We start from the raw sequence: 21,337 nt of genomic DNA, 5'->3' as shown, positions 1-21,337 counted from the left end.
GCCACACGCTTACTTCACAACCCACCAGAGAGAGCTGGGAGGGTGACGGTGCCCTTCCTGCTCACCCTGCCCGTGTGAACTGCCTTGCAAACTGCTGTGCCACGACTTCACTGATGTGCCACACCTCTGTTTACCTGTGCCTGTTCCCTGCACTCTGGGTCTTGGAGCAGTTTAAATCTCCCGGCAACAATCTTGACTTGATGCCCTGGTCAGCTGATTAGACCTCACAGGGCAGCTGGTCTGAGCTAGTCTGAGATGGGAGCAGTCCTCCCTTATGTATTATTGAATTCCAATAAAATTTTAAATTTCATGTAATTTTTCAAATGTAAATTACATTTCAAAAATGCACAGAGTGTTTGGAAATTTTGATCATAGGTGCAATATTTTGCAAGTATCACCCAAAGTGATTTTTTCGCTACTTCCATTACCACAATGACAGAACTTAACTCTCAGGTATTTTCATTCTCAGCTAAGTGTTCCTAGCTTTACGTCAAAAGTCACTACACAGTGAATGTAGGTTATTATTAGTGCCTCTCATAGAGTAACACATGTTCTGTCTTCTCCTTGTTCATAGAATCGATAACTGTAAGATTGCTATTACCAATTTGCACAGTAATATACACTTAAGTGACTGCAGCCAACTGAATAAATCCTGATAACTCATACTCTAAAAGCCATTAATGTTTTGAATAGTAAAGAACTAATTAGTATAGTTAGTATAGTAATTAGAACTGAAATGTCCAAAAACCTCAATTTCTTTCTGTTTGTCTAGATAGTAATGAATGGACAAAGATGGAATTGGATTGGTTGTCATGGCAAACGCAATGTAACTGCAGCCCATTTTAAAAGGAAAAAGAAAAAAACCCCAGTCTATCTTGTTACTTAGATTATCACCTTTTCATTTAATGAACACAGATACTGATGTATTAGGCCTGAATTCTGTGAGTTACACTTATTTCTTGTGTTGTAGAAGAAAAACATGTATGTCAGCATCATTAGGCATGAAATTTTGTCTCAAGACTGTGAATCATTCAGTGTTCTGTTGCTTGACTTTGCTTTTCTACCTATTTGCATGTCTGAAACCGTGGGTTGATCTTGAGGTTATTTCAGCTGAAGTGAGCTTTCTGGGCTCCCTGTTGAGCAAGGCTGTTAGGCAAGACAGTTGCATGACATTTGGTTTAATTTGTTGACACTATAAATTCCTGAGTTCAGCTCTGATGGAAGACAGATCATGTAATGACCCTGTGAAGAACTTGGAGCATTCTTCGTGTAGAGGCTTCAGATCAGAGAACGGTGCACTAATACTAGATTAGCAAGCAGTAAGAGAATTTTGGTAGTTCTTGTTCTAATGAATACATGAATTTTACCTTGTGGCTTAACACGTTTTTACATATTCAGTAAGCAGATGAAAAAAATTATTATATTTTAAAGGGTTTTTTCCATTATTCAAAACACAGATTGCAGTAAATTGCACATGTGAAAAAAAGTGTTTATCATGCCTGTCTGCCTGAGAGACATTGAACAATCCTCGGATTTATTTTTGCATGGCTAGCAGTTATAGAAGAAATAAAGAAATTAGAGCAGTACTTACTAGACATGAATACAATATTTCTGTCAGTATTTTACTATCTAGAAAAGATTATGTAAATCTTATGATATCTGAAATTTTTTGTTATCTAGAAAAGATTAAAAGAAGTTTTTAGTAGCTGAAATTCTTTAATTATTAGGGATTCCTAACAATCATCTTCTGCTTTCAGTTCAAGAATTAATTCTTCAATCTCTGTTAAAAGTGTAGCTTCCAGGAATAAGAAAAGATGTTGCTATTTTTGGCATGCTACTTATATATTAGTTTCATAAAAATGAAGAAATGCCTGCCACATAAAATCCCTCCTACTACCTGTTCTCCAGATACCCAACCCTCTGAGCTGGAAGACAGAGACAGGGAGCAGAATGAAGCCCCCATAAGCTAACGGGAAATGCTCAGAACCTGCTGCATCCCATAGACATGCACAAGCCATGGGGCCAGATGGGATCCAGTGAAAGGTATTGAAGGATGTAGCATAAGTGCTCCCTCTGCCACTCTCCATCATTTACCTGTAGACTTGTCCTGACTAACCAGGGAGGTCCCAGACCACTGGAGGTTAGAAAATGTGATACCCCATAAAAAGATCTAGAAGGAGGATACAGTGAACTACAGACCCATCAGTGTGACCTCAGTGCCAGGGAAAGTCATGGAACAGATCACCTTAAGTGCCACCATGGCACACAGGCAGGACATCCAGGGCATCAGGCTCAGCCAGCATGGGTTCATGAAAGGCAGGTCCTGCCTGACCAACCCGATCTCCATCTATGGCAAGGTGACTCAGTGGATAAGGGAAAGACTGTGGATGTTGCCTTACTGGGCTCTATTAAAGTTTTTGACAATGTGTCGCACAGCATCCTCCTGGAGAAACTGACTGTTCGTGGTTTGGATGGATGCACCATTCACTGGGTAAAAAACTGGATGGCTGGGCCAGAAAGTGGTGGTGAACAGGCTTAAATCCAGCTGGCAGCCCCTCACAAGTGGTGTCCCCAGGACTCAGTACTGGGGCCAGTCCTGTTTAATATCTTCATCAATGACCTTGATGGGGGGATCAAGTGCACACAGTCAGTTTACAATGACACCAAGTTGTGTGGGAGTGTTGATCCACTGGAGTGCAGGAAGACTGCAGAGGGATCTGGCTGAGGCCAATGGTATGACATTCAACAAGGTCAAGTGTCGGTCAAGTCCTGCATTTGGATCACAGCAACCCCAGGCAGTGTTATAGGCTGGGGGAAGAGTGGCTGGAAAGCCACCTGGTGTTGACAGAAACTGTAGGCTCAGGAAGGACTTTATTGCTCTCTACAACTACCTGAAAAGAGGTTGTAGGAGGTAAGGGTTGGTTTCATCTCTCAGGTAACAAGTGACAGAATGAGGGGAAACAGCCTCAAGTGGCATCAGAGGAGGTTTATATTGGATTTTACAAAAAAACTTCTTCAGAGAAAGAGTGGTGAGGCATTGGAACAGGCTTCCCAGGTAGGTGCTGGAATCACCATCCCTAGAGTTATTTAAAAGACATGTGGATGTGGCGCTTAGGAATGTGGTTTAGTGGTGAACACAGTGGCGCTAGGTTAGCAGTGGCATTTGATGATCTTAGAGGTCTTTTCCTACCTTAACTATTATATGATTTTATGTTTTTAAAGACGTTACAATTAGAGGATTGTCTAAAATATACTGTTTCAAGAGTTTCTTTTTTTCAATTGCATGATTTTTCATCATCTTCTTGCTGGTCTATACTGAAAGAAATAACAAAAATATTGTGTGTCCCAGATCTGCCAGTCCTCAGGGTGACTGTGCTCTTGCACCCATATTTGCATAGGGAAGAGATCCTTGAAAACCACGCACCTTCTGCCCATGCTCTGACAGCCACCCTAATGCAATCAGCCAACTCACATGAAGAGGAGAGAACTTCAGGCTCTGCCACAGTGGCTGGCTTCTCAGAGGCCACTATGTGCCCTCCCCTCAGGTGGCTGAGTCAGGTAGAAGAGAGAAAATTGAAAATACAAAGAAATAGGAGTGAAAAACTAAACAATCTCTCCTCTCATCCCTCCAAAAAAGAAAGTGGTAATAAAAATTAAATAAAATAATAAAGAAAAAAAGACCTGCAAGGAGGAAGCTGCCTGGGAAAAATAGGATTTAGTCTAGTTTTGAGTGGCTTAGATGTCAAGAGCCTGGGGAAAACACGGCACAGGAGAGGAAGCCCAATTCCATTCAGAATATCTGCACTGGGCTTCTACATGTAGAATATTTTATAATTGCCCTTGAAAATCCTCTCTGGTTTGTTGGATGACTGGGAGATTCTCAGAAGTTATATATAAACCACCACTGCAACTTTCTAATGTAGGTTCAGAATGAAATGAGAAGAATGGCACAGTCTTCAATGTCCAATATTTCTTCTGTTTATTTACCTGTATGCCTTTTTAATCCATGTAAAGAAATCCAAGAGGCAAATCAGTTACTCATAGCTACTCATTTTATTAAGACTCACTGTCCTTGCTATGAATCTGTTACCTGTTTGTTTCATTTATTTTTCCTTAATACTCTTAGTGTGATGTACTCATCTAAATGAAGTTCACTAAACATATGTAAATACTTAATTATAAGCTTAAGTTAGATATATTGTGAATCTTACCTGCCTTTGCAACATACAAAATAGAGAGGAGCAGAACATGTTTTGTTTCAGGGTAGCAGTTGAATGAGAAACAGAAATAGAACTGAATGATTTGAGTCACAACCAAAAGATTTCCCATTAGCACCATTGTGTTGATGTGACAACATGGTCTGCAAACAAACAGCGACAGCCTGGATGATGCTCAAAATTGGTAAGCTTTTCTATAAAATTCTATCTTTGATCCTAAAATATTGCATAGGTCAAACAATCTGCTAACACCCCCTTCAGAATGCCGTCTGTACTAATTTCTTACACAGAAACTTCAATTGCAAACATTTTAGAACTTCATTTTGTTAATGAGCAAAAATGAGCTTGCCTGTCACTACACAACTAGTTGTGGGACATGATGAAATAATGGGAAAGTCTGAATTATATCTACAATCTGAAAGCTGCATTGAGAGTTTTGGAGCTGTGGTTTCTTTAGGCATGTGGTGGAAAAGGTTTCTTAGAAAATGTACTTGTCACAGCTTTCCTCTGATCTCCAGGTTTCAAATCCTCTCCTGAAGTGAAGTTTGTAATTCACTAGGCTTAAGTCATACTCTTTGACATGAATTACACTGTTCACTGAACTGGAATAACTTCATAAATAATCCTCATTCCCTGGAGAGTCCAGTCTATTCATCATTCTCTCCAAAGTTTTCTCCCAAATAGATTAGCACACATGGGATAAAAAAAAGGAGATGCAACCAATACATGAATTCTAGCTCCTTGTAAAAGGTGAAAACAGTGCTATTTCTTATGCTACGTACTGGAGAACTCAAGCTGAATAATACATTACAGACATCTTACCCATTCTGCAATGTCTGTGTTGAAGACCATTATCTTCAGTCCTTTGGGAACTGCAAGGAAGTAAAGACATGAGAGCTTAGAAGAAAGAAGAAATAAAAAGAATTTAGACTTCTTTTGGCTAGAAGCAAATTTTAGTTTATTATTCAGCTCAGCTCCACTGTGTTCCACTTCCAAAGTTTCACTAGCTGTTCCACTTAAAAAGCATATGATAGCATGGAAAAGAAAGATTCCTTTAAAGTAGTATTTCTTCAGGTAAGATCTCCGGACTTCTGGCTACATTAAAGAAGCTGAATTTGCCAAAATAGATTAGGCAATTTTCACTTAGATGTTCTTTCATTTATGAAACAAATTTAATGTTGACAAACACTAATTATGTCTGGACCAGGAGGCTACTTACTTTTTAACTCATATTTCAACATGAAGTAAGTTCAGAACACACTCCAGATCTGTAAAACCAACACATATGTATTTTTTCCCCATATATAGAGAGTTTATGGATATTAACTTCCTTACCTAGACACTTAAGGTAAATGTCTTGGCCTTTCTCTCTCTTTACATGTGCCATTAATGATGTCTCATTGACAAGCAGAATGATCTTCCCATAATGGAGGTTCTAATATGACTTGACCTAGACCTTTAGCAGTTTGCACCATCTACTCAAGTACAGTGAATATCTACTTGCTGAAATGCCATCTGTGTGCTGGACTCCACTGTCACTGTACACACTCTAACAGGATACACACTAGTACAAAACAAAAGCTTTGTTGTGTCTGAAAGAATTAATGTTTAAAAGCAAAATAATAGTCAAGTATTAAATATGAGAATTTCAGCCAGCTGAGAGAAACAGTAATTATGATTTTCCTTTTGTAACTGGGACATTTCTTCAAAAGTGTCATAGAGAGGTTTTTTTGTCCATTCATAAGACTGGGGTTTTTTCAGTCTCAGAATGGGAAATTTCAGAAGACAGTTTTGTCAGATGAAAAGAACATAGTTTTTTTCTGTTCATAAGTAAAGTAACATAGTTTTGTATGTGTGAATAGAGTTATGACTGGCTTTTCTTGACTTCACTGTAATTGAAAAGGAAAGATTACACAAGTAAACTAGAGCAGGAAGGTTTTTGGTATGGACTAGAAAAAGAATTTACATATCTGTGTGGCTCACTTCTGATCCTTTCACATCTGTATTTCTTTCTGTTCAAAAAGAAATATTTCAAATGAAGAAAGGGCTTACTGCTCAGAACTCTATTGTCTAGTAAATAATAGAAACACTTAGAAAAAACTTATTCTACACTAAACATCCAATAAATCACATCTTTTCTGGAAATGCACTCTCTTCTTTTAGTAGGCAGTTTGCAGGTAGACACTTCTGGAAGAATATCTCAAATTTCAAATCTCGATCAGTCCGTCAAGCCAAGCTTCTTCCATCAAGACAATGTTTTTCATAACTTACTAGGGAACAAATTATAAAACTTCCATATGTAAATGCTAGATATTTTGACTTGTAGTTATGCATAAAATAAAACAGCAACAATAAAAGCCTAACATAAACAGCTTGCATGAGGATAACTTTTGCCACTTCACACTCCGGTGAGATAGTACCTTGATAAAATGGTTCACTAGAAACGTATGAGAGCTGCTGGGATAAAACGCCTCTAGCAAGTTTAAACATCATCCAGTCTATCTCATCTAAACCTATGCCTGACAGCACAGAAAGTAGAAAGGCCCTCATAGTCTTTCTGTTGCATATAACAGCACAGGTAACATATGTTTTTCGACTAGCTTTTGGTTTGGTAGAAGAAGCCGCAAGCTGAGAATATGCTATTCATTACAGGCAAGGGAAAGGGCATTTGAAGAAAAAAATATAGTGTAATATGACAAATTTATTGCCTCTGACAGAACTTACTATAGAGTCTGTCTGAGCAACAAGTTGAAGAAAAACACATATTGGCATTTCCATTTTTAAAAACCTGTGTTCAGATCTTGAATGTCTACCACAAGTTTAAAGGATTAAGCACAAAGAGAAAAAAAAAAAAAAGGGAATCTGGAAACATAGTCAGTGCCTTACATAGGAAAATTCAGGAAAAAAATCAGATCTTTGTTACTTCATGGAATCTAATAAAGCTATTGCTTGATTAAAACAATGCCCTAATTTCTACTCTCTCCCTTTTTGTGGAAAATAAATATTTGAGAAAAACAATACTGCTGATTTTCTGCACTCTAAAAGAAGAAATGAAAACCATCTCAAAAACATGCCTTCTTTTCAACCATACCCTAAAAGTTTATGAAAGTTAGCAAAGATTTATCAAAAGGAGGAAATCTGAAACAAATTCAGTCTTGCACAAACTAAAAAATTCAGGTTTATTGTTAGTTATACAACCTCCTTATTTTACTTGGGTTCACCTCCATTTCACTGCAGGTGCTGTAAATAAAATGTGTCGAGCTCAATTGTAGGCTAACTCTTTGAGTCTTAGTTTTTGCTGGCATCTTCAAAACACCAGCTGTTATATTTCTTTAAAGGATGAATACATTTTGGACATGCCAAGAAAGAGATTATGTAACATCTTGCCAGAGTCCTTGACCACTGTATTCTAGAAGTCATCCTTAAGAACATCTCATTTCTCAGGAGGACAAACCTTTACTCAAATACCTCGTACAAGAAACCGCTTGAGATTTGTACCTCAATTACATGCAATTGAAGAAAAAGGTTAAGATATTTTCACAGATTTCACAGAATATCTGAGTTGGAAGTGACCCACAAGAATCATCAAGTTCAACTCTTAATCCAATGGCCCGTAGAGACATCAAACCCACAACCTTGGTGTTATTAGCACCATGCTCTAACCATTTTGAACTGATCTAAATCGTACCGTGAATTTGACTTCTGTATGAGTCTAGCAAAACCACACCTGAAATTGTGTGTACAGCCCTGGACTTTATCAGGGGTATTCAACAATATCCTACAATATGCAAGGGCAAACTTTGATGCAAACTTTGTCACTTATTCAGTGCACCCATTGACATACCTAGGCAAACTCCTGACCTCTTGAAATTAAATTATCCTCTTCCAGTACATCAGATTTAAAATGATTTTACAAATTGGGATAAGCTCAATTTATCCTAGTTTTTCAGATTAAATATTATTAAAATCCTCCCTTTTTTTGAGTCACCTTTCTGAAGCCTTCCTATCCAAATGTCCTTGAGAGTATTATCAACATTTGTTTAGCTTTGAGACATTAGGAAACATTAAAGAAAGAAAAACAACCAAAACCTGAACTGCGTCTTACTTTGATATTTGCTGATTTTTTTCTTTATTATTTGTTTTTAATGCCATACATTGCATTGGTACACCTATGATTGGATTATTATGGATTAAAGCCCTCATCCAGAGGTAATTTTTAACTCTATTCTGCTTTAAATGCAATTAATTGTTTTGAATATAAACTCAATGAATTTATAGTAACGATACTGTTCAATCTAATTCCAAACACCATTTAATGTTCAAATATTGTTTACTTTGTCTTTATTTTGACAGCACTGAAATGAGTGGGGGTTTTTTCCCTGACATAAAGAAGATTAGCATTGCTCTCCACATCCCTTTTACAAACTACTTTTTGGTACAAGTATCTGGTAGTTTCAGGACTGGCAAAAGAATACTAAAGTAATTTGCAAAAATTCAGGACAAAACTAAAACCACCAGACAGAAGACAGTTTAGGACACTATTTATCAAAAGCATATGCAGTTGCAGCCATCTTTTCTTACTACTTTTAACTTCAGAATTTTATTATAAATTGTGAAATCCCAAGACAGTTGCCTAAGAGAAATGAACATAGCTTCAAAATAGTGATCTAAATAATTCAAATTATCTAAAAGTAAATAAAACAGGTATTTACAGTGAGAGCTGAGAGTCCCTACCTAAAAGTGAACAGAAAAGTTTTGGAATAGAATATAGAAAAAGTACAGGTTTGGGTTTTTATTTTTCTTTTTGTCTGGTTTTGTTTGTTTATATAAAATGCCACATGGACCTTATGACATCATCAACAAACAATTTGTTAGAAAAGGAATTGGCACAGATATTTCTTAGAACTTGATATACTTTTAATTATTCCAGAGATCGGGAGCTATTAGGGAAACCCTTCAGTTTTGATGATATTTTCCAAAGAGCTGAAATGAATTAAGTAGCATGGAAGAACTTACAGGTCATTATACAGAACTCTTTATAGAGAACTCTCCACACTTGGGATGAGGGATGTACATACTCTGAATGTACATACAAACTAGGGAATAAGATGCTGGAGAACAGCAGAGAACTGCAGAAAGTTATCTGGGAGTCCTGGCTGACAGCAAGCTGAACATGAATCAGCAGTGCCCTGGCAGCCAGGAGGCCCAACCGTGTCCTGGGGGGTATCAGGCAAAGCATCACCAGTTGGTCAAGGGAGGGGATTGTCCCACTCTGCTCTGCACTGGTGCGGCCTCACCTTGAATATTGTGTGCAGTTTGGGTATCATGATGTAAGAGGATTATAAAGCTATCAGGGAGTGTCCAAAGGAGATGTTGCAGGGTCTAGAGCAGAAGCCATTCCAGGACCAGCCAAGGTCACTTGGTCTGTTCAGCCTGGAGAAGAGGAGACTGAGGGGAGACCTCATTGCAGTCTACAACTTCCTCATGAGGGTAACAAGAGGGGCAGGGACTGATCTCTCCTCTGTGGTGTCCAGTGACAAGACCTGAGGGAATGACCCAAAGCTCTGTCAGAGAAGGTTTAGGTTGGATATTAGGGAAAGATTCTTCACCCAGAATGTGGTTGGGCACTGGAACGGGATCCTCAGGGAAGTGGTCACAGCACTAAGCCTGACCAATTTCAAGGAGCACTTGGACAATGCTCTCAGGCACATGGTGTGATTCTTAGGGATTTTCTGTACAGGGTCAGGAATTGAACTGAATGATCCTGATGGGTCTCTTCCAACTCAGATGAAAGAAAATTTAAAATTTAATCTTTAGATGTATTTTACTTCTGACATGAGGTGAAAGACCTGTAACAAAGATGGTACATGTATCCTATGTGGATTTATGGAAAGACTCTTCACCTCTCTCTGACATTTGATTTCTATTTTCTCTGTTTGCAGATGATGTAGTGTACCTTTCCTCGAATGTTCATCAACGTATATTAGATAACCTCCTGAACTGCAAAAGTATTTCACACCATATTCCAAATTTTTATATGATTCAAAAACTTAATTAATGACCCAAAAGTCAAGTCCTTGAACTTAATTGATTTTTATTTCCTCTTCTGTAAGATTTTATATGAAAATAATACTTCCTCAAGATAAGGATTTTGTTTTTTTTAAATGGAGTTTATAATAAAAGTCAAATTCATTAAGAAATTTATTAGATAATTGTTGATATAATAGCCAGACAGAAACTTTCAAATATGTTAGAAATCACGTTAAAGTCAAGCTCCATTAAAATCTAAATTGTTTTGTTGTAACCATAGACTAACCATTTCTGTCTGAAATGATTATCCTTTCTTAGTTGTTTTTAAACTATTTTTCAAACCAGGGGGATCATGACTACCTTTAGCTAAACTGTGTGCTCTAGAAAATCCTTTGGAAAGGCTTTTTAGTACAGGACAGATGATAGATATCTGTACTTTTTCAGTTAACTTAAGGTTAAATATTTCTATGAATTAACTATTATATTCAAGCTAAGAACAAGTTATTTGTTTTCAGTTTTGCATAATTCAAAGTTTTTATATTTTGACAAACTTGGAGAGTCAGAGAGACATATTTAAAAAGCTTACTTAAATTGGAAAAAAATTAGTAAATGTTAGAGAAAGGTATGCAGAGGCATGTTTTATCACTGCATGAGTTCTATATGTTTGTGTGAGTATGAGTATGTGCATGTGCATGTGCACAGGCACTCACCTACCCACATCACATTAACATGGACTCTAATTAGTCTTATTTATCACCTTCAGTTCGTTTCCCAAATTACACGTAAGAAAAACACTTTGCTTGCACAAATATTTTTTTTTCCTGCATGTCAGAAGATCCTCACTCTTTAGCTGAAACAGAAAGGTTTTAAATTTTTACAAAGCAATTTTAAAGTGAGTTACTGATAATCGCAGAAAAAATTCCAGACAGGTGACTAAATCAGCATACCAACTCTCCTTTAAGCTAGAGTCATTATGAGTTCACAGATATGTTCTGAATGACTCCTAGTAAAAACATCTTAGTTTGCTGCACTGTGCAATGGACACCTGAAACAAGTATGTTCTTTTTAATAGACATTTGGAAAACAAACACATGCTGTTTAGAAAATGTTTTCCAATCTTTTTCAGGCAGTGTTTGAGGTTGATGTACTGAAACATTTCTTTGGATTTATTCAGAAAGCCAATTTTCCATATAGTTCTGTCTAAGCTCTTTCTTATTGGACAGGTTAGATTTGACTCCTTCTGTCAAGAGATTCTGTCAAAGTCTCCACCAGTTGGCAGGACTAGGCTTTTTTCTCCTTTCAATTAAAAATCAGTTATTCTTTGTCTCTTGTTATACTGAAAAGTTAAACAAGTAAAAGAATATAGAGCTATTTTATTTAGAAGTGTGTTCTGAAAATTTGTAAGTTGTTCCATTATCTTAGTGCAGATAGGAGCTATACATTAAGAGAGAAGAATGGATAAAGATTAATCTGTTCACTTTCACATTAAGTGTTGCCTTTCAAAGGAGGATAAATATGTTTTAATTGGTAAAAATATAGAGTAAAAAGCAATCAAGAAATAAATAAACCCTTTGTCCTTTAGATGTCCATTCTTGACACCTTTGATGCGTCTTTCTGCTACACCTGAGACCTAGATTTCTAGTTTTCACTTTTGACCCAATCTTTTTTCTTCATGTAATTTTTACTCTCTTATGCAACCTTCCTTGAAGTGAGAAAATGATCCAGGAATTGCCTTTTCAACATGGATGAACGAGTATCAACCACAGTGCTGTCCAAAGCAAAGAAGTGAATAGATTTGAGGAAATTAAATATTGATACTGTGTTTTCAGGGCCAACACAAAACTAGGCAATTTTGCAAATTTTGCATGACCCTCTGAGAGTTGGTGTGAAAAAACATTAAAGTATAAGTAGGACAAGTGACTAAAAGAGAGGAGTCTCCAGCTACCACACCAGAATTCTAACCTATGATGTGCTAGTTTTGGCTAGGTTAGAGCTAATTTTTCTTCACAATAGATAGCAAAGGACCATGTTTTGGATTTGTGCTGGAAACTGTGTTGATGCTTTTGTTGTTGCTGAGCAGGGCTTGCACAGAGACAAGTCCTTTTCTGCTTATCACCCCTCCCCACCAGCACAGAGACTGCAGGTGCACAAGAAGTTGGGAGGGAACATAGCTGGGACAGCTGGGCCCAGCTGACCAAAGGGATATTCCATACCATATGGCACCATGCTCAGTGTATAAAAAGAAGGGGAAAAGGAGAAAGAGAGAAGGTTCAGAGTCATGGAGTTTGTCTTCCCAAGTTGTTGTTACCCATGATGGAGTCCTGCTTTCTTAGGGATGGCTGAACACCTGCCTGCCCATGGAAAGTGGTGAATGATTTTCTTGTTCTGCTTTGCTTGCACGTGTGGCTTCTGCTTTCCCTATTAAACCATCTTTATCTCAACCCACTAGTTTTCTCACTTTTAGTCTTCTCATTCTCTCTTTTATTCTATCAGGGAGGGGGAACAAGCATCTACATGGTACTCAATTGCAGGCTGAAGTTGAAATACAGCATACGGGTTCTTGTGAACATTCTTGCACAACTCCACAGAATGTAAAATGGTAAAGAGCAGAGCCCAGCTCTTTAGTGAATGGCCCGCACAGGGATCAAAGCCACAACCTTGGTGATATTAGCATCATGCTCTAATCAACTCAGTTAACCTCAGGGGTGTGCACCATCTTTACTCAGCCAGAAACATAGACAACTTGATTCCATCTAAGTGTGTGTAATTGAAGCTGCATGAAGAAAATGTGGAATTGCATAGGAATTTTACTTGAAGTTGTTCCTCAACTTGAGATAAACTAAAGGACTTCCCTTCATAAACTGCATAAATAACTAAAGGGCAGAAAATTCTGGGCCAGTCATCAGTCAGAGAAAGTATTTGTGTTCTTATGCACTATAAGACTGATTGATAACTTTCATACTGGCAGTATTTCTCTATTTTTAGTTATGTAGTAATAGAAAGTTAGAGAATACAAAGACTTATCAGCTGTGATTTAAGTTGGGCACTAGCTTTTATATAAAAAAATGAAGAGCCTCTCACTTTAGTGGCTATTTTTTCAGACAAAAAAATTGAGGCCAGTATCTCTATCATACATCTGAAGAACACTTAGGTCAGCTAAATATACCTCTCTACAGAAAGTTAAAATATCATCCATTGTGTGTGTGTGTGTGTGTGTACATGAATGCACAGAAAAGGACAGGTCATCAAACTCTTACAATCTAGACAGTTTGTTTGTATTAGGAAGGGACACATTGAAGAGTAGGCCATAAACTGATCATTCAAGGTCATAGATTGGGAACAACCTTGGCAGTGGTATGTGATGCTCAGCAAGACTGTTTTTCCTAATCTTTGTTTTGTGTCAAATTCAGAAGCATGGCTTCTATTTATGCTAATGAATATATCTTGTATGTATTTCCAAAATAGGACTGATGTGAAAAACAGCATTGCAACTTGTATCTACTAAAGAAAGGTTCCTTGGTTTTCTTAAAGAGAAATGAATACATGTAATCAGCTTCATAATTTAGCATCAGTGTTCACTTAACATAATTTCAGAACAGAAAAGTTCTCTCCTATTCTTTTTCTTTGGTATTCTTACTTTCTTATAATTCTCTCTGTGAGCAAAAATCATTTGCATACCAGTATTAAAGAGACAATAACTTATAATAATATAAACTACTCAAAATTTCATTCTGCAGTGTAAAAAAAAAGCACTCTGAAGCAAAAGTGTCATTTTGATACGTTTTTAATTTAGAATAAACTGTATATTTAAGAAGCTTTAATTGCTGAATTAAAAATTGCTCAAAATCAAGATAATCTAAATCAGAAAAAAACCTCAAACTAAAACAGAAACTAAAATTATAGATATGTTTTAAGCCTTATTTTCCTCCATTTAAATCTTCTGTGAAATATCAAAATTCTGAACTTTACTTAAACATCATATAACTCTTTTTCAGTAGTGTTTTTATATTATCAGTTCTGTATTATTGTTCTGTATTAACTTTGTCTATTCTCTTCAAGCTGATATCCCTTTTGCCTACTATATTTTTTCTTTTAAATTCAAACACTACTTAAGTAAATGCATCATTTTATGAAACTAGCTGTATTTATTGCCCCTACTTCATCAGCTACCAGTTCTTGAGCCTTTTTATTATTTACATTAAAATGAGTATTCTGATGACTTACAAATAGGTACTGAAGCTCAGTTTGTAATACATCATTTTGTTTTCTGTACTTTATCGTTCTTAAATCTTTCTCCTTCCCAGACTCTCAATATTTTTTTTCATTTTTAAAAGCCTTCTGTTTATTGCTTCCACTAATCTTTAGATCTCTGCTTAACCTCATTGCCTGCTATTGCCCTTTTCTACATTTAGATTTAACCAGTATGTCAGTTACAGTCTCTCCAGAAGGTTTCTTACCAAAAAAAATAAAAATTCTGTATGTATGTGATACTCATGATACCACAGCTTTCCTCAAGTTGTGTGTCCTGAAAAATCTCTACTTCTCCTGTTTCTATGGGAAATGTAAATAGAAGTGCAGAAAAGATAGGAAATATTCTTTTTTTCCCTGTTGCTTTTGAAAAATGTTCCTCCCTTTAAAATAAACTCACAAAAGTCTTTGAGTGTACCCCTACCTTCCTCATCATTTGTGATAGAATTTGGAGAGAAAGACAAATCACAAATGGGTCTAAGCCTGACACACAAAGACTAAAGTGCCTGAAAGAAGTCTGAGAGAACTTAATAATGGTGTACAAGATGCATCTGAGAGGATAGAAGAAAATATAAATTAATCTTAAATTTTAGACTAGGACTAATTATGGCCATGTTCTCAGTGTGGCTCACACATCATGTGATGAGTGAGCAATTGGCTCACAGGTCAAGCAGAGAGGGTAATAGTGAATGGGCTAACATCAGACCGGTGACCTGTCACTAGTGGGATTCAACAAGGCTCCATCTCAGGCCCTGTGTTACAGACTGGGGAATGAAATGCTGGAAAGCAGTACCACGGAAAGGGACCTTGGGGTCCTGGTCGATGGCAAATTGAACATCAGGCAGCAGTGCCCTGGCAGCCAGGAGGGCCAGCTGTGTCCTGGGGGGCATCAGGCAAAACATCACCAGCTGGTTGAGAGAGGTGATTGTCCTGCTCTGTTCTGCACTCGTGCAACCTCATCTTGAATACTGTGTGCAGTTTTGGGCACCACAATATAAGAAAGATATTAAGCTATTAGAGAGAGTCCAAAGTAGAGCAACAAAGATAGTGAAGGGCCTTGAGGGAAAGCCATGTGAGGAAGAGCTAAGGTCATTTAGTGTGTTCAGCCTGGAGAAGAGGAGACTGAGGGGACACTTCATTGCAGTCGCCAGCCAGTCGAGGGAGGGGATTGTCCCACTCTGCTCTGCACTGATGTGGCTTCACCTTGAATACTGTGTGCAGTTTGGGCACCACAATGTAAGAGGAGTATAAAGCTATCAGGGAGTGTCCAAAGGAGATGTTGCAGGGTCTAGAGCAGAAGCCATTCCAGGACCAGCCAAGGTCACTTGGTCTGTTCAGCCTGGAGAAGAGGAGACTGAGGGGAGACCTCATTGCAGTCTACAACTTCCTCATGAGGGTAACAAGAGGGGCAGGGACTGATCTCTCCTCTGTGGTGTCCAGTGACAAGACCTGAGGGAATGACCTGAAGTTGTGTCAGAGGAGGTTTAGGTTGAATATTAGAAAGAGGTTCTTCACCCAGAATGTGGCTGGGCACTGGAACAGGCTCCCCAGGGAAGTGGTCACAGCACCAAGCCTGCCACAGTTCAGGAAGTGTTAAGATGATACTCTCAGGCACATGGTGTGACTTTTAGGGATGGTCCTGTGCAGGGACAGGAGTCAGACTGAATCACCCTTGTGGTCCCTTCCAATTTGGAATATTCTGTGATTGCTGGAGATAAATTTTTTTGGTGGTTCTAGTGTTTCATACTCTGTGCTATCTTCATTGCTTTCAATGAACTCATCTTGGTTCTTATTACCTATACTATTTATATATATATATATATGCACTATATATAGGTTTTAATTTTTGGCATTGACTTAAAACAAGCAGAAAGCCATTGTGACTTTGTTGACCTTGAAAACTTGAGTCTACAACAAATATTAAAATCAACATTTTAGAATGTGTCTTTGAATATTGTCCATACTAACATTAAATTGTGTGTGGCACATTTTCGGATACACCCAAGCCTTTTAGAACCTCTCTGGAGAATTTTTCAAAGATATCACTGCTATATCATCTAGTGGTGGCTCAACCATATCCACCCATAATTCTACAGAAGTGAACTTCAAAGCCTGGAGCTGTAAATTCGTATTGCCTTGGTTTGATTATTTCTGTCACTTGAACTACAATGTGACAGAAATTGAACTCAAAATTGTGACTTCCTTTCTTTAGACATCCTTCTTTACCTTTCTACTGGTATGACAAACCCACATCCTTAATTAATCACTGATAATTTTGTATTGGGTTTACATGGCTAGACTTTGGTCACTGGGGAGCCTGCAAGCTTGGTTTCTTTGCTTTGCTGGAAGGATCCCCTATGTCTAACAGAGCCAATGCCAGTTGGCTCAAAGACAGACCCGCCAAGGGCCTAGGCTGGGCCCATTAGCAAAGGCAGTAATGCCTTGTGATACATATTTGAGTTGAGAAGGAAAAAATTGTTATACAGAAGCAGTTGTGGCCAGAGAAGAATATGTGAGAGAAACAACTTTGCGGGTACCGAGGTCAGTTAACAAGGAGGGGAAGGAGGTGGTCCAGGTGCCAAAGCAGAGATTTCCCTGCAGCCTGCAGTAAAGAGCATGGTGAGGCAGCTGTCTCCCTGCATCCCTAGAGGTCCATGGGAGAGCAGAGATCCACCTGCAGCCGGAGGATGTGACACCATGGTAAGCCCGCACTGAAGCAGGATCCTTGCAGGACCTGTGGACTCATGGAGAGAGGAGCCCACACTGGAGCAAGTTTCCTGGTAGGACCTGTGACCTCCTGTGGGACCCAGGTTGAAGCAGCCTATTCTTGAAGGACTGCACCCTGTGGAAAGGGACCCATACTGGAGCAGTTTGTGAATAACTGCAGCCCATGGGAAGGACTCACACTGGAGAAGCTGTGAGAAGTCTCCTGTGGGATGGCTCCCATGTTGGAGCAGGAGAAGGATGTCTCTCCTGAGGAGGAAGCAGTGGTAGAAACAACATGTGATGAACTGATCACAACCATCATTCCCCATTGCCCCAGACCACTGGCAGGGAGGAGACAGAGAACTGAGCATAAAGTTAGGCCCAGAAAGGAGGCAGGAGTGATTGTAGGATTTGTTTTATTTCTCATTATCCTGTTCTGATTTTGGTTGGTAATAAATTCAATAAATTCAACTAATTTCCCTAAGTCAAGTCTGTTTTGCCCATGATGGTAATTTTTGAGTGATCTCTCCCTGACCTTATCTCAGCTCATGAACCTTTCACTGTATCCTGTCTTGCCTGTCCAGCTGAAGAGAGGAGTGATAGGGTGGTTTCAGTGGGCACCTACCCCCCATCTAGGGTCAACCCACCAAAAATTTACCCACTTTTTGTTGCTTTAATTTTTTTTTACTGAGTAAAAAGGAAGAACATTTCCTGTCGTTAATGCTGGAAGTGGTGCTGGAATATCTTAGTAGCAAAAATGTTGTATTCAGTAAGGAATATGTTTCTCAGCTCTCTGGATGTGGAAACTTCTCAAACAGCCAAACCAGTGTAGCTCAGCTGAAAAAAAGAAGTGGAAATTCACATTTGGAACAGGAGGACATGGGCCAATTCCTTGGGAACCAGAGGTAGTCCTTTTCCAAAGTGCAGAAAGAGTACTGTGAGCAGATGGTGTTATAGATGCATTTGGGTAATAAAACATGGACTTGTATAACCCATCTTTATTCTTATGCTTTAAACAACCATTTCCTGTACCCTTGTGAATCATCCCACTGGAAAGTCTCTTGAGCGTCTGTATTTCATCAGTGATTTTCTGGCTTGCTTCCCTCAGACTGCCTCATTTTTTAATTTGCTCAGTACACTTACTTGAGTACTTTTGTTAGACAATCAAGAAAAAAAATCCTTCGGAGGGATTAGTAATAAGTCTTAAGGCTGTGTCAAGCAAGCTTATGGTAAAAGGATTTCTTAAACATACCATGCATTAGTGAAAGTGATTGGCTAAAAAGGTGTGGACTTTTTACCTGTTTCCTGCTTCTCCCCTACCTGTACATCCTCGGCCAGTAAGCAGAGTTGTTTATCTGGCATCTACAGAGTATACTGTTAAAATAGTGAGAGTTGCAGCTAAGGAACACTAGGGCTATTTTATTATGCCTACTTTTGAGAGAATTTATCTCACTGAAGTACCATGGTCCTACAGGTGCTTTTGTGGCAGTCTTTGTTCAACCCAGATGCACACTTGCTTATTTCAAATCCCTGCTTATAACTCTAAGGCACACTGAAGTTAAATTTATATACCAAGTCAATAATCACATATTCAGTTTCAAATGCATTATGCTTGCAACTGACTTCCCTGATTTTTCAGGGAAAACCAGTGAAAACCAGCTTTCAATTAAACAGTGAATATTCACAGACTTGGAATTAATATTCACACTCTGACATGTGCAGTGGGTCTCCCAGAACACAGCTACTCCGCTCTTTGGCTTGAGAGTGTTCACATTTAGCAAAAAGTGAATATCGTGATAAATAGCATTTCTACATGTCAGCAAGCCATTCTATCCAGGGTACCCATACCTGACTTTTCAAAGGGAAGAATATGTGTTTACAGCTGCCAGTCACTCTGAACTGGAAGAAACGATGAACTGAAAGCACCAGGGTTGTGATTACTAGCAGCTTGAATAAACAAACTGATGTTTTTCTCTCTTTTTTAACACTGCTGAGAAGAAGCCATGAACATTTTTCAGCTGTGACATTTTGCTATTTTAAGACACAATGTCTGCTTTTGCTTTTTAATTCATCCAAGATGACGTTATGGACAGTGGGGAGTTTAGCAGATTTAAAACATCTTATCTACAAAGTCAGATAAATACAAGCAATTAACAGAGGATGAAAAAAAGTTTTATTTCTTACACCAAAATCTTGTATTTACCTTTATTTAAATAACTGTAATTCAAATATTCAGCAAGGATTCTACCATTAGAAAGAAATTATGTCTTCAAAATATAAGGAAATAATGAAAGCAGAGGCACATCTTCAACACAGCTACAGATGTTCCTTCCCAGTGCTGCCATATATGATTATCAGATAAGACTGGGCCCCAGTTCTGCTTATCCATGTGTAAACAGAACCTTGAGCTTTCAAGTCTCCCTTAAAACCTTTTGACTGCTTGAGCAGAACTTTGAAGGAGACACTTCACAACAGTCACCAAAGAACTGTATGAAACTTGTAAGAAGAGAAAGTAGTATCTACACATGCCTGAAAAATGATAAAGTTGTGAATAAAGCTGGTCACAAAAATGGGAAGAGGACTGAAGAGGGAGACGAAAAAGACTGAAGTTTTGAAACAGAAAGCAAAGAGATAAGAAAGGCCATCGCAACAGAGTAAGCAAACCTAGGCTAGTCCGTCCAGACCTATTCTGTTAGGAACTAATAACAAAGAATTTGGTAAGAGAGAGGAAGAAAGAGAGAAAGTTATAAATTCTTGGTTTGTGTATCCTCTAGGGTTATGGTGCACTGAGATTAATTTAACAGCTGAGATCAAGCAGTGTCCTAACAGCTTGACTGTTAAAACCGTCTCTTGAATTTCCTCATTTTAGATTTGAGAAGGCCCCTATTAAACACTGCAACTTTCTACAATGTGACAATTATGTCCTATGAGAACCCTTTTTGTCTTACAATTCAGGACTTGCTGTAGATATAAATCTAGATGAGGAGAGGATGATAGGTAAAAAATCATAGTTCTGGAAAGGTCCTTTACTCAGTTCTGTAGAGGGAACATAGCAATCCTCGTAGTATTATTTTTGCAGTTGCTAAAAGAATTACTCTACATGGCTGGAGATGAGCTGTAGCAACCACTGCAGCAGAAAATTCAACGGCTTCACATGGTTATTCACTGGTCTGAATTACATTTAACCAAAGTTTGATTTCATTGTCTTTGAAGGATTTCTTGCTTTCAGGAGTTGTGTTGCACAGGTGAGACAGGTATCTGAAAAAAATGATTGACATTAGTTACATTTATTGTCATGATATTATGGCTGATTCCAGTATGGATTCCAGTCTATGCCTCAAAATAAATATGAATTTGGATCTAAAGACAGTTTAAAGTAACAGCCTAGTGAGAACAGCTGAACAGTACTGATTAGGTAAACATTTTTCTCCCTTGTAAGATGATAAGCAAAAATTCAAATGGGGCCTTATGATCAAATGATTTATTAATATCTATTATATTATTTAGATAATTGAGAAATATGTTACTTTAATTATTGATAAATAGAAGGATTTTGTGAGGGGATGGGAAGCCTTTTTTAAAGTCCTTAATATGCAGGCCGACGGGAATTGCTTCCTAGGTGGAAATAGTAGCTTTCATTCACAAAAGCAAGTGCTGCCACTGCAGCGTCTCATGTGAAATTCTTTCTAGAATGCTTCAGTTATGGTGAAAAGCCAGGAGTTTCCTGGCTTTTTACTTTGAATGCAGAAATGCTTCCATAGTTCTGTTACCCTGTAAGAGACTTCAGTCAGACAAAATAACAGAAAATGTTAAGTTACAAAACAGACTGTCACAGCTGCAGTTGATTTTAAAAACTTGTCAGAGATTAACAACTTGATCTAATTCAAAAGGAGTCAAAGTCTGCAGAAACATTTGCTTGCTGCTAAAATAGCACCACCATAAAATGTCGTGTACATATTAGTCTTCTAAATATATATTTCTTTTTGACATCATTGTTCCAAAAATCATCTTGTATTCTTTCTATCAGTATCAAAATAGATGAAAAATCTCTCCATGATACATTTTTTTTTTTAACTATACACTTTTAAATCTTAAAGAGCTGCATTAGATCCAGGTAATGGCTGTTTCAACTGGTT

The sequence above is a fragment of the Corapipo altera genome, unplaced genomic scaffold (assembly GCF_003945725.1).
Source record: "Corapipo altera isolate COAL_440 unplaced genomic scaffold, ASM394572v1 23, whole genome shotgun sequence".
Lineage (NCBI taxonomy): Eukaryota > Metazoa > Chordata > Aves > Passeriformes > Pipridae > Corapipo > Corapipo altera.
This window is presented reverse-complemented; position numbering follows the sequence as displayed.